Source organism: Bufo gargarizans, unplaced genomic scaffold, assembly GCF_014858855.1.
Source record: "Bufo gargarizans isolate SCDJY-AF-19 unplaced genomic scaffold, ASM1485885v1 fragScaff_scaffold_726_pilon:::fragment_2:::debris, whole genome shotgun sequence".
In the NCBI taxonomy this organism is placed as follows: Eukaryota; Metazoa; Chordata; class Amphibia; order Anura; family Bufonidae; genus Bufo; species Bufo gargarizans.
This window is the reverse complement of record NW_025334173.1, coordinates 466,563-477,798: the sequence shown is the minus strand read 5'-3', so window position 1 is coordinate 477,798 and position 11,236 is coordinate 466,563.

Here is an 11,236-nt window from a genome sequence, read left to right as displayed (position 1 = left end):
TGCTGTACTGTATAGTGTGGGGGGCTGTATCGTGTATAGTTTGGGGTGCTGTATACAGTGAGGTGTTGTATACCGTGAGGTGCTGTATACTGTGGGCTGCTATACTGCTCTACTATATACTGTGGGGTACTGTATAGTGTAGGGTGCTATACTGCATGCTGTGTGGTGCTGTATACTATAGGGTGCTATACTGCATACTGTGGGGTGCTGGGGTGCACTGTAACACTAGGGTGAGCCGAGCCCTGGTCTCCTTCCTGCAGAGCGGTGCCCACTTCCAGCCTGAGCCCAGCTGCCCAGAGCACTGATCCTGAGCCGCTGGAGTCTTCAGAACTGGAAGTATTTACAGTCATTCACTGTACTCTACCAGATGTGTGGATTTTTTGTGTGTGTGTTGTGGTGGAGGGCGTGATTGCATGCTAAGGTGTGGGAAGGCGGGATCCAGGGGGCCTAAGTAAATTTTTGCCCAGGGTCCAATCATTATTAAAGACGGCCCTGCCTGCGGCCCTCTAGCTGTTGCAAAACTACAACTCCCAGCATCCCCGATCAGCCTACAGCAGGGCATTGTGGGAGTTGTAGTTTTACAACAGCTGGAGGGCCGCAGATTGAGCATGCCTGTCGTAGTGCAACACCATTGATTATCATTATAAAAAAGTAGTGCGTCACAGTGTAGTTGTTCCCTTATTGTTGCGTGACACATGTCGCAGTGTAGTTGTTCCCTTATTGTTGCGTGACACATGTCGCAGTGTAGTTGTTCCCTTATTGTTGCATGACACGTCGCAGTGTAGTTGTTCCCTTATTGTTGCGTGACACATGTCGCAGTGTAGTTGTTCCCTTATTGTTGCGTGACACATGTCGCAGTGTAGTTGTTCCCTTATTGTTGCGTGACACATGTCGCAGTGTAGTTGTTCCCTTATTGTTGCATGACACATGTCGCAGTGTAGTTGTTCCCTTATTGTTGCGTGACACATGTCGCAGTGTAGTTGTTCCCTTATTGGTGCGAGGCAGACGCCACACACCCTTCTCCAGAATTTTGGCGTAGTGTCTGGATGGCATAAATCGCCATGTGAACGTCCTCAAAGGTCTAGTTCCCACGACAAATTCCACCTTTGTCAAAACTGCTGGAGATCCTGCAACAGTTTTCCAGTTTGAACGTGGTGGTCCTGCTCGTATTTTAGGCCCATGTTTACACTTCTGTTTTAAAAAAAATGCTTTAGAAAGCAGCATTTCAGTTCTTATTTCTAAGCTGAGTTAAATTGTTTTTCCACTTTAAAAATCAATTACCAAAGTCATTCAATGAAGTCACATGCAACTTCACGAAATAACTAACTTCGGCTCATCGGAGCCCATACATTCTAATACTGTACAGAGACGGATCTCCATACAGTATTATTCCGAAGTTTTGAACGAAGCAACTTTCGATTAAGCATCCAAAGCTCGCTTCACTCAACACTAGAAGTGACCTTGAGGGGCTTACATAATTGAACCCACCTATAAATGACCCCATTTTAGAAACTACACCCCGTACAAACTTTGGTAACCCTTTAGGTGTTCCACAAGGTGTTCAAAATTTTCATTTTAATTCAGTTTTCCTGTAACACAGCAAGGGTTAACTGCAGAATAACCCTTGATATTTATGACCCTAATTCCGTCGTTTACAGAAACACCAAACAGTATGTGTGATCATAAACTGCTGCTTATTTTGCTGGAATAATTTTTAGGTGTCATGTTGCATTTGACGTCACCCGGAGGTACCTCTACATTTGAAGCCCCCAAAAAGTGACCCCATTTTGGAACTTACACCCTACAAGGTATTTCTCAAGGGGTGCAGTGAGCACTTTGGCTTAACAGGCGTTTCATAGAATTTAGAGACACATGGCTGTGAAAAATTACAGTATTTTTCACTTTATAAGACACACCTGATGATAAAACGCACCTAGATTTTTTGAACCAAAAGGTGTGCTTTTGGTGGGTTTTCAACTAATAGTGGTCTGTGGATGACGCACTGTTATGGGGAGATCTGTGGATGACACACATATAGCATCTTATGTAATGGGGGTCACTATTCACACAGGGACAATATACTGTGGCACATAGGATACTGTGACCAGCATAAGATGATCCTATGCTGGTCACAGTATATTGTCCCTGTGTGAATAGTGACCCCCATTACATAACGTGGGCCCCGCTCACAGCAGTCTTTATATGTAAAATCTTTTTGTTTAAGGCTCCAGTAATGGCTCTGCTTTCTTCTGTAACAGTACTCACTATCAAAGCAGCGGTCCGGCCGGCGTGTGATGTCACTCACTCATTCACGCTCCTCCCACTTCATTAATGAAGCAGGAGCAGAAGCGTGAATTAGTGAGTGAGGTTACATTGCCGGCCGCTTTGATAGTGAGTACTACTACAGAGGATTGTGCTAGTTTAAAGCAGAGCCACTGCTTGAAGATTACATGAATGGACTTTACATATTAAGGGATCTTTCACACTTGCGTTGTCCGGATCCGGCGTGTACTCCATTTGCCGGAATTACACGCCGGATCCAGAAAAACAGCAAAGCGGCCGGCGATGTATCAGTGTCAGACATTTAAAAAGTGCACCATTCGCTTTATAAGATGCATTGCCATTTTCTCCCCATTTTTTTTTCTGGGGGGGGGGGGGGGAGGCCGAAGAGTGAGTCTTATAAAGCGAAAAATAATTTAAAAAAATTTTATAAGAAAATGCTGCTTGAGGCCCAAATTTGTCATTTTCACAAGGGGTAACAAGAAAAAAATGCACCCCACAATTTGTTACCCATTTTGTCCTGAATACAGCAACACTCCATATGTTGTCATAAACTGTTGTATGGGCACACTGCAGGACTTAGAAGGGAAGGACCCTATGGCTTTTGGAGGGCAGATTTTACTGGAATAATTTTCAGGTGCCATGTCACATTTGAAGACCCCCTGAGGTACCCCTATAGTGAAAGCTCCTAAAAAGTGACCCCATTTTGGAAACTATCAGCCCAAGGAATTTTTCCTTGGCCCAACAGGTGTTTTGATATAATTTAGAAACACTTGGCCGTAAAAGTGAAAAATTACATATTTTACAAGAAAATGTTGCTTTAGCCATGTTGCCTTTTCATTTTCAGAAGGCGTAACGGGGTGTAATGCACCCCAATTTTTTTTACCCATTTTCTCCTGAATGTAGCAACACCCCATATGTGGTTGTAAACTGCTGTATGGGCACACCGAAGTGCTCAGACGTGAAAGAACACCTACAGAGAATCTGTCACCTGCTTTTACCATTTTAAGCTGTCACCAGCGCCATGTTCACTAAAGTACCTTATTTCCTGCAGTCTTCTTCTTACTTTATTTCGTTTTGTCCTTTTGATAAAAAAAGCCCTTTTTATGATATGCTAATGAGGCTTCAAGGTGCCCAGAGGGGCGTTTTTTTCCTCTCTGGTGCGCAGTGATGCCCCCCTGCAGTGCCCAGCCCGCCTTCATTTGAATCCCAAGAACGCCTCCTGATCCTCAAATAACCTTCCACAGCCCCGGCAAACTGTTCCGCCCCCTCCCCACGTCATCGTCTACCTTCTAGAAATGCCCCGTCCTTCCTGTCGGCGGCCAGAAATCTCGCGCTGGTGCAGTACCGCCTGCGCGATCGTCAACCTCCTCAGGGCAACAGCACTTAAAAAGTCTTACTGGGCATGCGCTGAGCCCAGTGACGTAATCTGAGCACTGTTGCCCTGAGGAGGTTGATGAAACGTCCCTCACAGAATATACAGTACCAAAGGATGTAGTGAGCATCTTGACCACACAGGGGTTTTGCAAAAATGAATTTAGATGCTGCAAAGTGAAAATTGCAATTTTTACACAGATATGGCATTTCAATGCCGAATATGTTGTGCCCATCGTGCGCCAGTGTGAAAAGTCAGTCCTCATAAGCTATATTCACACGACTAAGTAACGGCCATTTTTAGCACCAAAGAAAGTCTATGTGGCCATTCTTTTAACAGCCAGTGACTAGCGTCCGCCCAAAAATAGGACATGTCCGGATGGACCCCATTGAAATCAATGGGACAGTTTTTAACGGCCGATTGACAGGATTGCACCCGTCTAACGGCCGTTAAAAACGGGTACACAGGCCATTTAGGCCTCTTTCACACGGACGTCATGGTTTTGGGCCTGATAAGATGCGGTTGCGTCACGGGAAAATGCTCAATTTTCCCCGCAAGTGCAAAACATTTTAATGCGTTTTGCACGCGCGTGAGAAAAATCGGCATGTTTGGTACCCAAACCCGAACTTCTTCACAGAAGTTCGGGTTAGGTGTTGTGTAGATTGTATTAATTTACCTTATAACATGTTCACGCAGCCCAGCTTCTCTTCTTTCTTCAGGACCTGGGTAAAGGACCTTTGATGACATCACTGCGCTCATCACATGATCCATCACCATAATGATGGATCATGGGACGGACCATGTGATGAGCGCAGTGACGTCACCACAGGTCCTTTTCCTACTGCACAGCAAAGATTAAGACAGAAGAGAAGCCAGGCTGCGCAAACAAGTGGATTAAGGAGAGTTAAATTATTTATTTTAACCCCTCCAGCGCTAATTTTACTAAACATTCTGTATTAAGAATGCTGTTATTTTCCCTTATAACATGAAAATAATAATGATCGGGTCCCCATCCCGATCGTCTCCTAGCAACCGTGCATGAAAAATCGCATAGCATCCGCACTTGCTTGCGGATGCTTGCGATTTTCACCCAGCCCCATTCACTTCTATGGGGCCTGCCTTGCGTGAAAAACGCACAAAGTAGAGCATGCTGCAATTTTGACGCAACGCACAAGTGATGCGTGAAAATCACCGCTCATGTGCACAGCCCCATAGAAATGAATGGGTCTGGATTCAGTGCGGGTGCATTCACCTCACGCATTGCACCCGCGCGGAAATCTTGCCCGTGTGAAAGAGGCCTTAGGGGTTTAAAAATAAAATAATAAACACACTATGGGGGACATTATTTAAGATGGGGTCCTACATTGGGGGCATTATTAAAGCTAGGGGCAGTTAAAAAAATTATATACACTGTGGGGAACATTTATTTAGCTGGGGGCCTACATGGGGGCATTATTAAAGCTGGGGGCAGCAAAAAAAAAATAAAATAAATAAAAAAAAAAAATTATGGATTTTTTGGACTCACCGTAAAATCCTTTTCTCGTGGACTTCCGGTTCCGGCGCTGAGATGGCAGACGAGGAGTGAGTGAGCTCCGTCCATCCCTCACCTATAGCAAGCTCCGGACGCTTTATATCGGCAGGGGGAGAGTTGGGCCTGTTCCCCTGGCCTTCCTATCTTGCCCTGCAAGGGATCCATGGATAGATACCTGCTCCGGAGTGGTAAAAAGCAAGTTCGGAGCGGCGTTACACAGGCCGACAGCGAGGCTACAGACAAGATGGCAGATCAAGCTCCCGCGTCTCCGTCGAGCGCGGTTGAAAGTGTCATAGACTCCTTACCTGACTCGCCACTCCATGATATATCGGAAGGGGCCAGAATAAATTACAAAGCACTGGCAATAGAAGTGGCCAGACACCTGGCACCAGATATTAAGGAGACACTCTCTAAAACACTGGCGGCGTCCCTGCATCAGTTACATGAGACCGTGGGGCAGCACGAGGTGTGCCTAGTGGATCTAGGACAACGATGCACAGCATTGGAAGAGGAGAACTCTAAGTCCAACCTGGCTATACAGGAGCTACAGAACCACAACATCATTCTGAGAGATCGTCTGGAGGACTTAGAGAATCGTTCCCGGCGGAACAATCTGTCACGAGGTTATCGAGAACCATGCCTGACTCCGTTATACCCGGGGTCAGGAAGTCGCAGCGGTTGGCTGCACGCTCTATTTAAGATAGGGCTGTTTTCCTTATGGTAGCTTTCTGGGTTTGCTTTGCAAACCCTTTTGGCTCACTCAGGGATCCGTAGCTCCTTCTCCTCAGCTGTTCCTTGTCCAGCACTCCCAAACCTCCTTATATTCCTCTCTCACACTTCTCTGGTTGCCAGAGATAGAGCTTCCTGCCTGGACATCTATTCTGACCCACTGGAGCTGTGTTGCTGCGTTCTCTGATTGTTGCTGTAGAACACTACCCTCCGGATCCCTGTTGGACCTTTGTGGACTGCTGTGGTCGCCCACCTGGGTGTTTGTCTGTCCTTTCCTGGTGTTTCCCTCTTAGTGCAGTGGTGCGGACTAGCGATCCCACCGGCCCGTTCACTATCTAGGGCTCATTTCAGGGAAAGCCAGGGTTTAGGAACGTGATCGCCGCACGGGTGAGGAACCCGTCTAGGGACGTCAGGGCAGTCAGGTGCCAGTCGCAAGGTGAGTTAGGGGTCACCACCTTTCCCTCTCCCTTGGGCAGGGCTTTCCCTGTTTTCCTCCCTGTGCGTGACGCCGGTCATTACACAATCTGAGGCTCCTAGGCCTACCGGAAGGGGTGAAAGCACAGGCCCTCAAAGAAATATGCGAACTTGACTTACCAAAGGCCCTGGATGGGAAGCACAAAGTTGAGCGTGCACACCGGATCGGAACGCTACCAGACCAAAGTAATTCACCAAGCCGGAGCAGCAATAACCCTACGCAGAGACCCCGTCCTGTGATCATGAGGTACCTGGATTACTGCGATAAAGAGGCGATTCTTAGGGCGTAAAGAGCCAGGAGAGGCCCCTTGAGGATTAAGGGGCAGGTAATACTGTTGTTTGCGGACTATTCTGCTCAAGTAGCGAAGTTACGGAGGGAATTTAGCGGCCTTTGCTCTGCTCTGTATCGCTGTCAGATCAAATTCCAGTTGCAATATCCGGCTACGTTGAGAGTGGCTATGCCAGATGGAACTTCTGCCGTATTCAGTGACCCCTCTATGGCGATGGAATCCCTGCAAGAATTACTTACCGCTGATGATGCACGGGACTTAGCTGACCGGGGAAGGGGTAACTAAGAGATGGGAGCGATCGAGGAGTCCGGAGGAGAAGCATCTTCCTCAGAGAGATCGTGGTCGTAGAGGCGGAGAACAGCCACCTGGAAGAGGTCGAGCACTACGGGCCAGTTAAGGACTATTGATAAGCTTGAAGTAGTCGTCTATAATATGGTGTGGGCATAAGGGCTAGTGGGGTAATGATGTTAAATTATTCCCATTAGAACCAGGCCACTATTTCTTTATGTGAATGTGAAGGTCGCTAATGTCACTTGGTAGACGATGTATTATAATATAATAACGGATATATGCATAGTTGGTGGGGGGTGGGTGTGCCTTGCAACTCAGAAAAAAGGAAGTTGTAAAAAAAAATAGAAAGTGTTTATGGTGTGAGGAGGAGCTGGTTAACCGTTGTTGTGGACGGGTATAGTTCGCGGTTACTTTTGAAAAGGGGGAGGGGTTCTTAGTTTATCTGCTGGTGATCTGTTGTCCTATTTCCCAGGGAAGTATAGTCTACTAAAATAGGAGATAAGGATCTCATACTGGTGTATCACTTAGGAGGCTAGAAACATGAAGGTCATTTCCTGGAACGTTAAGGGCCTAAGATCACCCCAAAAGAGATGGATGGTGCTGCGTCACCTGAAAAAGGCCAACCCAGATATAGTACTACTTCAGGAAACGCACCTTGCGGCAAAAGATTTAACAAGGATGAACAAATTGTGGGTTGGGAGAGTATATGGCTCGGCCTCGGTTGATAGAAAAGCTGGAGTATTAATCCTAATTAACAAAAATCTAAACTGCCAGGTTCTAGGATCCTTCTCTGATGAAGGGGGACGTATTATCCAAATCCAGGTTGAGGTTCAAGGAACGCAATATAGTATCTATAATGTATATGGCCCCAACAAAAACAATGGGAAGTTTTTTAAAGATCTAGAATCCAAATTACTGGCTGATCCCTGCGAGAACAAAATAGTGGGGGGGATTTCAATACAGTGGCGAGAGAGGCGGAGGATAGGCAGCGTAGTGTCCCTTTAAAGGCAGTAATCAGCAACCATGATAGAGCACTGGGTAGACTGATGGAGGGGGTGGTTTTGGTTGATCCATGGCGCCAATTGCACCCGGATGAAAGATCTTATTCCTTTTATTCTCATTCGCAAGATTCGTGGTCGCGTATAGACTATATACTGACCAGCTCTAACCTGGCGGGAAAGGTGGAAAAGGCTGCAATTGGCGACCTGGTGATATCAGATCACTCCCCAATTTGGATACAAGTGAGAGATACTTACCCCAAGGGCTCTGACTACTTATGGAGATTTCCTACTAACCTGATAACGAATGAGGATTTTACTAATAAGCTGATTGCATGGTGGGAGGAGTACATAGGTGACAACCAGGTTCATATAAATTCGCCTGAGCTATTGTGGAATGCCTCTAAAGCTGTTATACGAGGGAAAATCATGAGCCATGTTTTTAGACTCCGGAAACAGTCTCAAGCCAAATTTGAGCAAACAAGTCTATTGGTAAGAGAATCCTACCAGGAATATAGGAGGAACTCCACAGTCATCAACAAACAAAAGTGGATGGATGCCAGGGGAGCCTTTGAAGCTAATGAAAAAAATAGGGAGATACTAAATAATACTAGGCTGACGGCAACGCTGCACAAATATGGGAACAAATCCGGGCGTCTTATGGCTAACCTTGCTAAAGGTAGGAGGGCCCCTCAATTCATAACTGGTCTTAAGGGGCAAAAGGGACAAGTGGTCACTGACCCTTCTAGGATTAATTCAATGCTAGGTAATATTACGAAGAATTATACCAGGATGCCACTAAACCTGATCTTAAAGATTCTCTTTTGGAAAAAGTCAAGCTACCATGTCTTAGCACAGAACAGTTACAACTTCTTAATAGAGAGATAGGACTTGAGGAACTTCAATCTGTCATCAAGAAACTAGGCAATGCTAAAGCGCCAGGCCCAGACGGGTACCCTGGGGAATACTATAAAGCGTTATTAGGTCAGGTATCACCGATCTTATTACAATGGTATAATACAGTATTACAGGGAAAAGCATCCCCAGATCAGGAAAATACCTCGTATATCAAGTTACTTCCCAAGCCGGGTAAAGACCTTTTATTACCAGGGTCATACAGACCGATCTCGTTAATTAACGTGGATACCAAAATCCTATCAAAAATTGTAGCGGATCGTCTGGCGGTCATATTGCCATCGCTCATTAATAAAGAACAGGTGGGATTTGTGCAGGGTCGTTCAGCGGTAACAAACCTTCGCACGGTATTAACGGTCCTCGATAGAGTTCGCCACCAACCGCGACCCGGGGAAGCTCCAGCCATGCTCACCTTAGATGCTGAAAAGGCTTTTGATAATGTGAGGTGGGCATGGCTGGAGGCAGTGCTGGATAGGATGGGGTTCTCGGGGGCGTTCAGGGTTTTTCTTACACAACTGTATAGATTACCGAGGGCACGGATATTCACTCCAGGCTTCCTGTCCAAGCCCTTCTATCTCCAAAAAGGGACACGCCAGGGGTGCCCATTATCGCCCCTTTTGTTCAACCTTTCCATTGAACCACTAGCTAGGTTCTTAAGTCAGTCGGATTTATATGAAGGAATACAGATTGGAAACCGGCATCTGAAGGTCGCACTATTCGCGGATGACATAATGTTATTCATAGACAATCCTAGAAAACACATAGATAACATCTTCCAGGCTCTGAACCATTTTGGCTCCTATTCGGGGTATAGATTGAATGCGTCCAAATGCGAGATGTTGGCCTTATCCCGGAGTGATGCGAGAGGATATCAGATACCGATGCACCTGAATATAACAAAGGCGCAAGGTAGTATTAAGTATCTGGGCATTCATGTTGGCAAGGAGCCGCATTCGATGTATAGCTTGAATTTTCCCCCTCTTATAACCAGGATAGTGCAAGAGCTGGATAGATGGCAGGGTCTGCCACTAAACTTGGTAGGTAGATGCCATCTCATTAAAATGATGAGCATGTCCAAGCTATTATACCCACTTCAAACTATCCCGCTTCTTATTCGTCACGCAGATATCCAATTGCTGGAAAGCAGATTCATCCGCTTTTTATGGCAGGGAAAAAGGCCTAGAATCTCACTGGATAAGCTAAAACTAAGGAAGGAGGGTTGAACTTTCCTGACATCAGGGGCTATAACTTAACATGTTTAAGTAGACACATCTTAGATTGGGTAAATGAGACGAGTTACTATTCCAACTTGACTTTGGAGCGGGATTTGGTGCGGCCCTGGAATCTGGTTGCGTTATTGCATGCTAAAAGGCCCAATCTACCAGGTCACATAAAATCTTCCCTTATAGTAAGAGACACGATGATAGCCTGGAAAGCTCTTAGAACCCATTTTAATCTCCCATACCAGATATCCAAATACTTACCTTTACGGGGGAATCCGTCATTTCGTTCTGGCAGTGAAAATGCACTTTTCAAAGAATGGACCCTTAAGGGGCTGAATAAGATAGGGGATCTGTTCCACGAGTCGGAGGGGAGATGGGCAACGTTACAGGAATTAGGGAATAAATTGGCATTAGGACGTTCCTCATTTCTGCAGTACTCTCAAATTAAGAGTTATTGCAGGACTCTAGGGATTTGTCAAGGGAATGGAGTCCCAATAATTTTGATGCATTTATTAGTGTCAAAATGAAAAGGTCACTGTCAATGTTGCATCATGTGCTGAGAGATAGATGGAGAACTAAGGATCCCAAGGGAATTTTCAAGAAATGGGCCAAAGAATTAGAGGTGGCGGAGATCCATGAAACAGTTTGGTCAGGGATATCAGCAATGCGCGAGGCTATAATAAACGAAACATGGAGGGAAACACATGTAAAAATCCTGCATCATGCTATATACGGATTTGATATCCCAAGTTCCCCGTCTAGTCCGGGGAGGATTACAGCTTGCCCTAAATGCGGCACCCCCAAGACAAATTTATATCATGGTTTGTGGAAATGCCCAAAGTTGGGTAGGTACTGGGAAGCAATAGGCCAGATGTTGGGGAAAATTAGCAAAATATGTGCTGTTGTCTCGCCATCAGCAGCAATACTACACTGTGAAGCTAAGACTCATACAGGTGCTCAAACCTTAGGGGAAAAGGAAGGCGATCTTTCTAAAATACCGCTAGTGGGCCACAAACTATTCATGGTCGCTAAAAGGTGCTTGCTCCAGTTTTGGCTGTCAACCGAGGTCCCCACTATTACAATAGTGGAAGCCCAAATGGGGAATTTATTTCATTTGGAATGGCTTGAGG